This window comes from Schistocerca nitens, chromosome 5, assembly GCF_023898315.1.
Source record: "Schistocerca nitens isolate TAMUIC-IGC-003100 chromosome 5, iqSchNite1.1, whole genome shotgun sequence".
In the NCBI taxonomy this organism is placed as follows: Eukaryota; Metazoa; Arthropoda; class Insecta; order Orthoptera; family Acrididae; genus Schistocerca; species Schistocerca nitens.
In genome coordinates, this window is record NC_064618.1 from 488,097,669 (window position 1) to 488,111,677 (window position 14,009).

General features: G+C 40.1%; 1 protein-coding gene across 1 annotated transcript in view; it reads left to right on the forward strand.

Annotated features, from left to right (window-relative positions):
* The window catches only part of LOC126260547 (protein nervous wreck), a 778,787-nt gene that overhangs the window by 751,110 nt on the left and 13,668 nt on the right, over positions 1-14,009 (forward strand). The window lies entirely within an intron of this gene.

Genomic DNA, 14,009 nt, shown 5'->3' on the forward strand with positions numbered 1-14,009 from the left:
GAGGATTTCGATTGTTGTCGTGGAGCGGCCAAGATAAAACTTACTGAACTCATGGAATCTGTATAATTTAAAAAATGAACTTTAACATTAAATTAATTATATGTTGCAATTTAGAAAGGTTCTTACAACGTTCTCTTGTATTTACAGTTACTGTTAATATTTGAAAAATAAATTAATACTTCGTCGCCCAATGGCCGACTAGAAGCTGCATCGGAAGATGAGCTTCCCACAGCGCAAATTACTGAAAACAATGCTTATAAGAAACAATTAGCCACTGCGACCATTAAAGGTGACAACTACTACAAAGAAATTCATTTTTTGATAACAATAATAAGTTTATTTTAGCGGAATACAGAATAACTTACATAAAATATGTGTAGCCGCTCAATGGCTGCCTTCCGAATTGCGAAACAAAACAGTGTGTACCATAAAGCACATCTGTCCTCCTCGGCCGTACAATCGCTATCTTAGCGATCCTTTTCTTATTTTCATAGACATGTTTTAAATAAAGATGCTACTTTTAAATTATCGCTGCATATCAGTTTTTTTTTTCAAGAACATTAAATGTATCATTTATACTAATTATGTTCATAAAATACGTTAAGCGTTTACAAATAATTTTTAGTTCACCCTTAACACTTCACAATATTGTTCACTGCTTACAACCGATAAAATGTCAATATTTATGTGACGTACCGTCACATACTCTATGATCTATTGAATGTGTTTGGAACGTTCACCATCCCATACCTTGAAATAGAAGAAAGTCTTCTACCCTGGAACATGTGATATTTGCAAATGAAATGAGTTTCTCTAATGCGTAATCCCAGTAGCGTTTGTAATGCACACTGTAGAGCCAAAGAAACTAGTACACCTGCCTAATATCACGTAGGGCCCCTGCGAGCACACAGAAGTGCCGCAGCATGACATGGTATGAACTCGGCTATCGTCTGAAGTAGTGCCGGAGGGAATTGACACCATGAATCCTTTAGGGCTGTCCGTAAGGGTACGAGGGGGTGGAGATCTCTTCTGAACAGCACGTTGCAAGGCACTCCAGATATGCTCGATAATGATCATCTCTGGGGAGTTTGCTGGGCAGCGGAAGTGTGTTCCTGGAGCCTCTCTGTATCAATTCTAGACATGTGGGGTGTCTAATTGTCCTGATGAAATTGCCCAAGTCCGTCGGAATGCACAATGGACGTGAATGGATGCAGGTGATCAGACAGGATGCTTACGTTCGTGTCACATGTCAGAGTCGTATCTCAGACTTATCAGGGGTCCCATATCACTTCAACTGCACGCGCACCGCACCATTACAGAGCTTCCACCAGCTTGAATAGTCCCTTGCTGATATGCATATTCCATGGATTCATGAGGTTGTCTCCATACCCGTATAGTTCCATACGCTCGATACTACTTGAAACGAGACTCGTCCGACCAGGCAACATGTTTCCAGTCATCAACAGTTCAATGTCGCTGTTGACGGGCCCAGGCGAGGCGTAAAGCTTTCTGCTGTGCAGTCATCAAGGGCACACGAATGGGCCTTCGGCTCCGAAAGCCCACATCAATGATGTTTGGTGGAATGGTCCGCACGCTGACACTTGTTAACGGCCCAGTATTGAAATCTACAGCAATTTACGGAAGGGTTGCACTTTCGTCAAGTTGAACGATTCTCTTCAGTCGTTGTTGGTCCCGTTCTTGCAGGATCTTTTTTCGGCCACAGTGATGTCGGAGATTTCATGTTCTACCTGATAACTGATATTCAGAGTACACTAGTAAAATGGTCGCACGGGAAAATCCCCACTTCATCTCTAACTCGGAGATGCTGTGTCCCTATACCACGTTCAAACTAACATAAATCTTGATAATCTGTCCTTGTAGCAGCAGTAAGCGATCTAACAACTTGTTGTCTTATACAGGTGTTGCTGGTCGCAGTGCCGTATTCTGCCTATTTACATATCTCTGTATTTGAATACGCATGCCTATACCAGTTTCTTTGGCGCTTCAGTATATAACGTGTGCATTTGTGGCTGCCTAATGTTGTCTCCAGAATGAAATTCGCACACCTGCAGTAACAACCTATTCCTAGGAATTTCCATAAACGAGGTATTCTGTAGCGATTCTACTTCATTTCAGTTTAACACATCAAACCAGCCGTTCATATCGGGATGCTACTAGAATGAATCACAAAGTGGACACCGCAAATCATTTAATTTCAAAAATCAGGTAGAGTGCAAAAAGTTGTATAAATATGAAGTACACGATGTCAGATTCTACCCTCCATATAATTTCAAAATTGGCAGAACATATGTTTTACTTTCTTTAGACTTAGGACCCCCGTTATTAGACGGATACGAGGTAGCTCATACTGATTAGCAATAAGAAGCCGAAGTAATACACCTTGAGTGGCACTTTCAGAAAACGCTCAGTGGATAAGAAGATGGAACTCAACACATTTACTGTGAGTGTTTATCTAACCGCTGAACTGGAATGCGCATATCACCTGTTGAAGTACGGATAGCAGTTTTACTGCACCAGTGATATGCCCACTGGCGCGTTGGCCTCTTTGCAGATGACTCACGTGGCGTACCTGCAATTCTCTGCCTATACAGTCGACGCAATACGCCGTCCGCGGACTCTTAGGCCTGAAATTACCTCATTAGAAGACAGAACACCAGTAAGATTTCTGTCTGCTCACTAGCCGGCCACAAACAGAAATTCGAGTCAATCATTTTCCCACCAAGAAGCACTTCATTGTGTGTCAGATTCCACAGGGAGATAAACAATCGTCTCTGGAGTGAGTGGAATAATAACTCTGCCACGGAAGAACCCACTTCAACCCTTCCTTTGTCGAAAGCAATTCACGAATTTTAACCGCCAGAATCTCCACTGTGGCTCTCGCCATTCCAGTCACTAAGTCGGTTCCCAGAGGTAACTGTCTTCGATCGATTCCGGCAAGGACGTGCCCTCGATCGATACCCCAACTGATAAGTGTTTGTTCACGCCATACCCCACTCCCTCCTGGACACGGAGTGTCGTCTTTTGCGCTCAGACGGTGAATCCGTGTCTGTTACAAAAACATTATCTCCTACAAACATGGGTCAGGAACCGACCAGCCAATCACCTGAACCTTAGCTCGTGACCATCGTTTGTGACCCCCAAGCGTTCCTTCTCATTAAAAGGACGTCTTTTCCGTCTGTCGGCACGCTATTCTTAAGTTTTTTCCTCCGCACTAGAGAGCAACCTCCCGCTCATTCTGCCCGCTCCTTGGGGGTTTTGTGGCCTCCAGCATTGTAAACTCCGCCTCTACTCTATGCTCTCTCCCAGGGCAGTAAATGTCCAGCCCTGCAGAACACAAGTCTCTTTCCAGCCCCTCTTTAGCCGATAGCAGCTTCTGAGGAATGCATCGCACACTTCGTTCTTTTCAGCAGTGCTCAGTTCTAATTAATTCCCTGACATGCAACACTACAAAAGTTGTTAGCATGTGATGTTAGCCAGTATCACCCAATGACATGATTAATAATCCGATTGCACATCGTACACAGTGACCTAATATAAATGCAAATCTAAAAGAATATTAAATGTATGGTGGCAAAATGTTGCCTCCTTACAACTATCCTAACAATTTTACCTGTCTTCAAAATAGAAATTCGTTTTCTCTTCCAATACCTTCTATTTCAAAATTTTTGACATTAGTAATTTGTTTCTGATAATACGTCTTCTTATTTTGATTTCACGTAGTGATTATTGGCATGTAGTCGAGTAATAATGCAGCAGATAAAGTATTGAACACAATTTTGACAAAATTTTCTTGATAGCAACACTTTTAAAATTCCATAGGAACTTTTTTGACATTTGGAAAAATATTACATTTTCGGTCTGATTTTTGTAATTTCAGAAAATGTCTGCAGCATGCAGAAATTGAATGGTACATTTTAAAAATGGCATAAGAAGATATATTAAACTTTTATTACAGATCCGGCCAGAAACAAAAGTATGAAAATTGTTGTTGTTGTTGTTGTGGTCTTCAGTCCTGAGACTGGTTTGATGCAGCTCTCCATGCTACTCTATCCTGTGCAAGCTTCTTCATCTCCCAGTACCTACTGCAGCCTACATTCTTCTGAATCTGTTTAGTGTATTCATCTCTTGGTCTCCCTCTACGATTTTTACCCTCCACGCTGCCCTCCAATGCTAAATTTGTGATCCTTTGATGCCTCAAAGCATGTCCTACCAACCGATCTCTTCTTCTAGTCAAGTTGTGCCACAAACTCCTCTTCTCCCCAATCCTATTCAGTACCTCCTCATTATGTGATCTACCCATCTAATCTTCAGCATTCTTCTGTAGCACCACATTTCGAAAGCTTCTATTCTCTTCTTGTCCAAACTGGTTATCGTCCATGTTTCACTTCCATAGATGGCTACACTCCATACAAATACTTTCAGAAACGACTTCCTGACACTTAAATCTATACTAGATGTTAACAAATTTCTCTTCTTCAGAAACGATTTCCTTGCCATTGCCAGTCTACATTTTATATCCTCTCTACTTCGACCATCATCAGTTATTTTACTCCCTAAATAACAAAACTCCTTTACTACTTTAAGTGTCTCATTTCCTAATCTATTCCCCTCAGCATCACCCGATTTAATTTGACTACATTCCATTATCCTCGTTTTGCTTTTGTTGATGTTCATCTTATATCCTCCTTTCAAGACACTGTCCATTCCGTTCAACTGCTCTTCCAAGTCCTTTGCTGTCTCTGACAGAATTACAATGTCATGAAAATTGTTCAAAGTTACAAACTCTTCTCTGCTATGTTTGGCTGGCACTGCTTAACGGCATCAAATCTTTATAGCGTAATGGCATTTTTGTGTGATTCTCGAGGCCACATTGGCAACTTGAAGGATAGAGCGTGATGCTTCCCATACTCGCTCAGAGAAGATCTTGTGTGCCCAGTTGACATTGAATGTAGCCTGTGCCATCGCCTCTAATCAGCTTTAAAGGGTTTCGTCTATAAGCTTACTTCTGTCAAATTTTCTGCGTATAAACAGCAGAGTATCTCACGCAAATCAAATCCGTTTCTGTTGCACCTTCTTTCAGCAATTCAACACACCTTCATTTCATTCATTATATTAGAGTCTTATACACAGAACTATCACCATTTTCAGGTATTCGCTATGCCGTCATTCATATTTACACTGACTGGTCAATTAAGTGTGAATATCTGTCTAATAACAGTACTTGAAAGAAACATGTAATATAATCCGCTCTCATCTGTTGGTGCATACCACAAAGTTACTGAGAATGTTCACACATCAGTCTCCGGCTAGCAGGAATAGCTGTCAGACGTGAAATATATTGCAGTTTTGAAATTTTATGACTGAGTTACTGTTGCTGCCTGTACTGCAGTGGTCTCATTAACAAAACAGAAAACTTCATTGGTAGCATGAGAAGTAGCCTGTCGATTGTTATTACAGCACCAGGAAAGACCTGCCTAGCAGAACAGAGGCCAGGGGTCAAAGAATTTTGAAGCAGATTGAAGCCATTAAGCACAATCGACAGAATCCCAGGTAACATGTGACATGAACACATATATACAGGGAAATACGAGGGTCACTCCAAAAGATATGCACACTATTTTTTTAAAAATCTATCTTTGATTCTACATGTTTGAAAGTTTTAATATGTGTAGATACATCCTTTAGGAACAATATTTTCATTTCTCCATATAATTTCCATCCCTCTCAACTGCCTCACGCCATCTTGAAAGCAGCGCCTGTATACCCGCACGGTTAAATTCTGGACCAACCTGTTGGAGCCACTGTTTGGCAGCGTGCACAAGGGAGTCATCATCTTCAAACCTTATTCCACGAAGAGAGTCTTCCAGTTTCCCAAAGAGATGATAGTCGCATGGAGCCAGGTCAGGACTGTAAGGCGGGTGTTTCAGTGTTGTCCATCCGAGTTTTGTGATAGCTTTCATAATTTTTTGACTGACATGTGGCCGTGCATTGTCGTGCAACAGCAAAACATCCTGCTTTTGCCGACGTGGTCGAACACGACTCAGTCGAGCTTGAAGTTTCTTCAGTGTTGTCACGTATGCAACACAATTTATGGTGGTTCCACTTAGCATTTCCACTTAGCATGATGTCCACAAGCAAGAGTCCTTCGGAATCGAAAAACACTGTAGTTATAACCTTTCCAGCAGAAGGTGTGGTTTTGAATTTTTTTTCGTGGGTGAATTTGCATGATGCCACTCCACTGATTGCCTCTTCGTCTCTAGTGAAAAATGATGGCACCATTTTTCAGCACCTGTCACAATTCTTCCAATAAATTCATTTCCACTATTCTCGTACTGTTCCAAAAGTTCGCTGCATACCGTTTTTCTTGTTTCTTTGTGAGCCACTGTCAACATCCTGGGAACCCACCTATCACAAACCTTTTTTAACGCCAACACTTTCAGTATTCTGCAAACACTTTCTTCCCCTATTCCAACGTATCGTGACAATTCGTTCACTGTGATGTGTCTGTCAGCAGTCACCAGTTCGTTAACTCTCTGCACATAGTCTGTAGTGTGTGCAGTACGAGGCCTGCCGCTGCGAGGACAATCCTCAATATTGCTGTGCCCGCTTTCATCACGTAACCTGCTTGCCCACCGACTAACTGTACTGCGATCGACAGCAGCATCTCCATACACCTTTTTCAACCTCGTGTGGATGTTTCCCACTGTCTCGTTTTCACAGCACAGGAATTCTATGACAACACGTTGCTTCCGACGAACGTCAAGTGTAGCAGCCATCTTGAAGACTTGCTGTGACGGCGCCACTCATGGGAACAGGTTGAACTAAGTTTGAAAACAATCGGGAAGGATGTATCTACACACTGTAAAACTTTCACACATGCATAATGAAAACTGTAGTTTTACAAAAATAGTGTGCATTTCTTTTGGAGTGACCCTTGTACATCATCAAAAACTATCCATTATGAACTGCGTGCCTCAAACATTCGTGATAGAATATCGATTTTAAAACCATACCTTCGACACAAGACTGTCATCTGCTCGGAAGAATTGTCGTGGCTAGTGGAGGTCACTATATTTGGGGAACGCTAACAGAAGCCTACTGTATGATGGCTTTCTCAGTCCTCTCATGATGTGCTGTGAACGGTTCAGTAACACTATTGGGGCGCGATGCTATACCTTGGTGCCCGGTATGGGAGGGAAACAGGTTGCTCTGAGCAACCATCTACACACTGTGTTTCTCGGCGAAATACCTGTGTATACAGACGATAGCGCTCCATTCACACTTTTGGAACTGCCCAAAACTGGTTTAGCGGACACTGTGATGAAGCTAAAGACCGCTTGTGGCCATCTCAGCCAGCTGATCCAAATATAATCTTTGGGAGGTGATCCAGAAGACAAGCTGCGCTGTCAGTTACCCCCGTCCAAGGCCAGTGGATACTTCACGAATCAGCGACATTTTCGTAAGAGTAGTGGGTACGATTGTTATTAATGAGTTCTAGTTTATTAACCCACCTACGACGGATCTGAGCAGTAATTCTTCTTGTTAAACGAAGTACAAGAGCTAACTAACCAAATTCTGTGTTTATTTCAAGTGATCATATTATTTTGTCTAACTCCAGTGTACTCACATGTTTCCCGTCTTTCTTCATTAATTACAAGTTTCAGCACAGTCATCTTCAAATACTAGTAAAACACACATCATTCTAAGGTAATTAGCTTTTATACCGACTGTGAATTACCGAGCGAGATGACTCAGTAGTTAGCACACTGGACTCGAATTAGGACTGACGACGGTTCAAATCATGTCCAGCCATCAGGATTCGGGTTTCCTCAGAGTTCCCTAAATCACTTAAGACAAATGCCGGTAAGGTTCATTTGAAAAGGGTGCAGCCGTTATCCTTCCTCGTTCTTCCCTAATCCGAACTCATACCCCGTCTCCAGTGACCTCTTTTGTCGACGATGAATTCTAATCTTCCTTCTAAAATTAACCAACAACTCCCATAGGAAAGCTACTTGACTCAGAATTTATAATCCACGAATTCCTATCTGAGAAAGTTTGTGATGAAAAATTTAATTAGTAAGGACAATCCATAGAACTTAGACAGGAGAAATTTCTGGAGTTTGATTTTGGCATCCACTTATTTTTCATTTGTATTTCTCCTGCAACAGTGTAAACTTGTCATGATGCAGCGATAAACGGTACTCCATTTTTTAGGAGTACACGTATGTTATCTACCTCTGCTGCAATCCATTTTTGCGCCAGTTCGCTGGCATCATTATTACTTCCTTCGCTTAAATAGGGTATCTTTCTTCTTTTCATTGCTACGAAAAGACTTCCGGGACACATAAAACTAAATGAAATGCTATCCAGTAAACGAGATTTTGACTTCCGTTATTATTTTTATTATTATTATTATTATTATTATTATTATTATTTCCTTTCTCAGACGTTGTCTGGTTAAAAAAGGAAGGTGACGCAGGCCTTGATCAAGCGTGACTTTCTTTTAACTGTACGATATATGTTACATTGCATTTACGAACTTTCGGGTAATTGAACATGTATCAATAATTACACATTTCTGTAGTTGTATATGTTTGGATGTAGCTATATTGCGTTGATGTACTGGTGGATACTGTGTGGTATGACTCCTGTAGTTGATAGTATAATTGGTACAATGCCAACTTTATCCTGATGCCACATGTCCTTGACTTCCTCAGCCAGTTGGATGTATTTTTCAATTTTTTCTCCGGTTTTCTTTTGTATATTTGTTGTATTGGGTATGGATATTTCGATTAGTTGTGTTAATTTCTTCTTTTTATTGGTGAGTATGATGTCAGGTTTGTTACGTGGTGTTGTTTTATCTGTTATAATGGTTCTGTTCCAGTATAATTTGTATTCGTCATTCTCCAGTACATTTTGTGGTGCATACTTGTATGTGGGAACGTGTTTTATTAGTTTATGTTGTATGGCAAGTTGTTCATGTATTATTTTTGCTACATTGTCGTGTCTTCTGGGGTATTCTGTATTTGCTAGTATTGTACATCCGCTTGTGATGTGATCTACTGTTTCTATTTGTTGTTTGCAAAGTCTGCATTTATCTGTTGTGGTATTGGGATCATTAATACTTCGCTTGCTGTAATATCTGGTGTTTATTGTTTGATCCTGTATTGCAATCATGAATCCTTCCATCTCACTGTATATATTGCCTTTTCTTAGCCATGTGTTGGATGTGTCTTGATCTATGTATGGCTGTGTTAGATGATACGGTACTTGCCATGTAGTATTTTCTTTTTCCAATTTACTTCCTTTGTATCTGTTGATGTTATGTGATCTAAAGGGTTGTAGAAGTGGTTATGAAATTGCAGTGGTGTAGCCGATGTATTTATATGAGTGATTGCTTTGTGTATTTTGCTAGTTTCTGCTCGTTCTATAAAGAATTTTCTTAAATTGTCTACCTGTCCATAATGTAGGTTTTTTATGTCGATAAATCCTCTTCCTCCTTCCTTTCTGCTTAATGTGAATCTTCCTGTTGCTGAATGTATGTGATATATTCTATATTTGTGGCATTGTGATCGTGTAAGTCTATTGAGTGCTTCTAGGTCTGTGTTACACCATTTCACTACTCCAAATGAGTAGGTCAATATTGGTATAGCATAAGTATTTATAGCTTTTGTCTTGTTTCTTGCTGTCAATACTATTTTCAGTATTTTTGTTAGCCTTTGTCTATATTTTTCTTTTAGTTCTTCTTTACTATTTGTATTATCTATTCCTATTTTTTATCTGTATCCTAGATATTTATAGGCATCTGTTTTTTCCATCGCTTCTATGCAGTCGCTGTGGTTATCCAATATGTAATCTTCGTGTTTAGTGTGTTTTCCCTTGACTATGCTATTTTTCTTACATTTGTCTGTTTCAAAAGCCATAACTATATCATTGCTGAATACTTCTGTTATCTTTAGTAATTGGTTGAGTTGTTGATTTGTTACTGCCAGTAGTTTTAGATCATCCATGTATAGCAAATGTGTGATTTTGTGTTGGTATGTTCCAGTAATATTGTATCCATAATCTGTATTATTTAGGATGTTGGATAGTGGGTTCAGAGCAAGGCAGAACCAGAAAGGACTTAATGAGCCTCCTTGGTATATTCCACGCTTAATCTGTATTGGCTATGATGTGATATTATTTGAATTTGTTTGGATATTAAGTGTGGTTTTCCAATTTTTCATTACTATTTTTAGGAACTGTATCAATTTAGGATCTACTTTGTATATTTCCAATATTTGTAGCAACCATGAGTGGGGTACACTATCAAAAGCTTTTTGGTAATCAATGTATGTGCAGTGTAGCAACCTTAGTTTAGTTTTAGCTTGATATGTCACCTTTGCATCTGTTATCAGTTGCTCTTTACATCCTTGTGCTCCTTTTCAACAGCTTTTTTGTTCTTTATTTATAATTTTGTTCTGTGTTGTATGTGTCATTAATTTCTGTGTAATGACTGAAGTTAATATTTTGTATATTGTTGGTAGGCATGTTATGGGGCGATATTTAGCTGGGTTTGCTGTGTCTGCTTGATCTTTAGGTTTCAGATAAGTTATTCCATGTGTAAGGGTATCAGGGAATGTGTATGGGTCTGCAATGTAACTGTTAAATAATTTAGTTAGATGTGAATGTGTTGAGGTGAATTTCTTTAGCCAGAAATTTGTCATTTTATCTTTCCCAGAGGCTTTCCAATTGTGAGTAGAATTAATTGCTCGGGTGACTTCATGTTGCAAAATTTATCACTTCAGGCATTAGTGGTGTCATCTTGTATGTGTCTGTTTCTGCTTGTATCCACTGTGCATGACTGTTATGCTGTACTGGGTTTGACCATATGTTGCTCCAGAAGTGTTCTATGTCTGTTATGTTTGGTGGATTCTCTATTTTAATGTATGTGTTATCTATTGTCTGGTTAAATTTCTTTTGGTTTGTGTTGAATGTTTAGTTTCGTTTCCTTCTATTTTCACTTTTTTTGTATCTTCTAAGTCGTTTGGCCATTGCTTGTAATTTCTGCTTCTTTTCATCTAATTGCTCTATGGCTTCTTGTTGTGAGATTTTGTCTAACCTTTTTCGTTTTTTGTCTGATATTTCATTTCTTATAAATTGTGTTAGCTGCCTGATGTCTTTTCTCAGTTTTTCTATTCTGATTTGTATCCTGTGTTGCCATGCTGGTTTTGTGGGTTTCTTCTGTGTGTTGGTTGGTTCTGATCTCTGCCTAGTGTGTATATTTAGTGTAGTGAGTGCTCCTATATAAACCAGCAGTTGTAACTCTTCCATAGTTGTATTTTCATTTATTTTGTTGTGTATGATTGTGTTGATAGTGGTTATTGTTGTTTCGACTTGTGGGTTATTTGGTGGTCTATGCAAGAATGCTCTAATGTCTGTACTTGTGTGTTTGTATTCTATATATGTCAGCTGAAATTTTTCTTCTATATCTAACATGTGTGTCACGTCGTGTTCTATTTGTGCTTGTTCTGGTGGCTGTCTTAAAATTTCGTTTTCCTCTGATTGTTTAATTGATGCGTATTGTTCTTTGTTTGTTTGCTCTGGGATGTTTGAGTCTATTACTTTATTTTCTTCTTCTTCTGATTGCACATTATTTTGTTCCAGTATCTGTTGTAATTTGATGTTTTCTAATTTTGACTGGGGTATCCTGTTATTTTTTCTTATTACACGGATCTGGTCAGCTAGTCGTTGTTCTGTTAAAAATTTTAATTCTGGGTATCTGGTAATAAATGTTGTGTGTACTTGTGATCTGTATCCAGTTGTGTTGGTTCCTAAGTTTGTGTGCTTGGTAATAACAGAACATGAGGTGTCGGTTAACTTCATCTGACCATCTCATCCTCTGTCCTTGTTTTCCTTGTAGAGTGGTTGCAGGAAGCATATCCTGCGAAACACCTCTATTTGGATTTATGTCATTTTCCGTGTGGCTAGCAGTCTCGTTACCATTGTGGACGGGCATAGGGTTCAAGCGTCGTCCCCGAGCATGACAGCGCTTGTCCGAGGCTTCATTAGTTCTGTCCTGAACCAACTAATCACACTAAAAGGGGGGTTAGCCCTATTGGTGTTTTGGTCTTCTCGTCGCCTTTTGCGACTGGCAGAACATACCGGAGGCCTATTCTTTTCCCCGGCCTCCACGGGGTTTATTTTTATTTTTATTATTATTATTATTATTCACCATTTATTAATTGTCAAACATACGTTTTCGAACCCACATTAAGTTAATTTTGTCGCGTACTGCAAAACATGTTGTTAAACGTTTTCCATAGATCCGTATATTGTACTCACGCCGCTGAAGGTTAAGTCTAGAGATGAGCATTCCATAGATCTGCGCATGGGAACAGTACTTCCTTTGCTCACCCGTAGTTTGCCTCCACCACTTCTGTCGCCAGAGTAACTTCATGTTGAGCCTGTAGACGATACTTTCGCCTTTCTTCCGTTTACTTTCACTTCATTTCCAGTTTAAAATTATCTACCGCCATAAAGAACTTAAAATCCACATCATCATTCCTCAGTACCCCATTTCTTTGCACGTTGATACTTCCTGAGACGATTCTCTTAAACTTCGGCCTACATTCCATGATTACTGAGTTGTGGTCTGCATCTGTGTCTGTTCCTAGGTATTCCTTACAATCCAGTACCTAATTTCAGAATCTCTGTATCACCATGGTGTATTCTAGCTAGTATCTACCCGTGTCCCCAGGTCTCTTTCTATTCCTATTATTAGCTTAAGTTTACCGCAGAACTTTGTGAGCCTTTCTCCACTCTCATTCTACTACCTAGCCCATATTCTCCCATAACACCACGTTCAGTTCCGTGGCCTGCGACAACGCTCCAATTCCTCGTGACGATTAGATTATCAACTCCCTTTACATAATGAGTGCGCTCATATATTTCCCCTGTAACATCATCTTACTTTGTGACGTCGGCAGGTATATCTGCATTATTGTTGGTGACGTTGGTTTGCTTTCGATTCTGGTGAGAATAATCAAATCACTGGATCGCTCAAAATAACTCAGCCTCTCAGTTACCTTGCGAGTATGTTCGTAAAGAATCCTACTCCATTCTCTCCTGCTTTTGATATTACCTCGTACTCGACTGAGCAGAAATTCTTATCTTCTTTCCATTTAACTTCATTGACCTCACTACATTTAGGCTGAGCCATTGCATTTTCCTTTGCCGAAGTTCTAACTTTCCTACCACGTGCCAGACTTCTGACATGCCACGCCTAGACACGTGGGACGTTACCGTGTAGTTGGATACTCTTTCTTTTCGTCATGGTCACACGCCGGTGTGGCCGAGCGGTTCTAGGCGCTTCAGTTCGGAACCGTGCGACCGCTACCGTCGCAGGTTCGAACCCTGCCTCGGGCATGGATGTGTGTGATGTCCCTAGGTTAGTTAGGTTTAAGTAGTTCTAAGTTCTAGGGGACTGATGACCTCAGATGTTAAGTCCCATAGTGCTCAGAGCCATTTGAACCATCTCATGGTCACATCTCCCTTAACAGTTCCCTCCTGAAAATCCGAATTTTTACCAATGGAGAGCTCATCATGACACTTTCTCACTTACAGGGTTTATTTATACATTAACTGACTTCAATGCAGCTGTTTCAGTTGCCTCCTACAACCTCATGCCTTTGATCGTTGTTGATTCTTCCATTTTACAGGTGCAATTTTCCACCCCTAGAGGAAGAGAGTGTCCTGAACCTCTGTCCGCTTTTCCGACTTCTTCGATAAGGCGTGTGACAGAACGAGAGCAATCACATACCCTGGAAATGTACGACTGATATTACTGAAGATTTTTGTTCATAGTTAAAGCAGTGAGTGGAAGCGACATCGGGTCCCAGGACGTATTCATTACTAGTCAAAGATGTTCCCCCCAGACCAGGGTTATCAGTACGTCAAAAATGAGTTTACGTAATTACATTTTTTACTTGTTTGCAGGTAAATGTCTC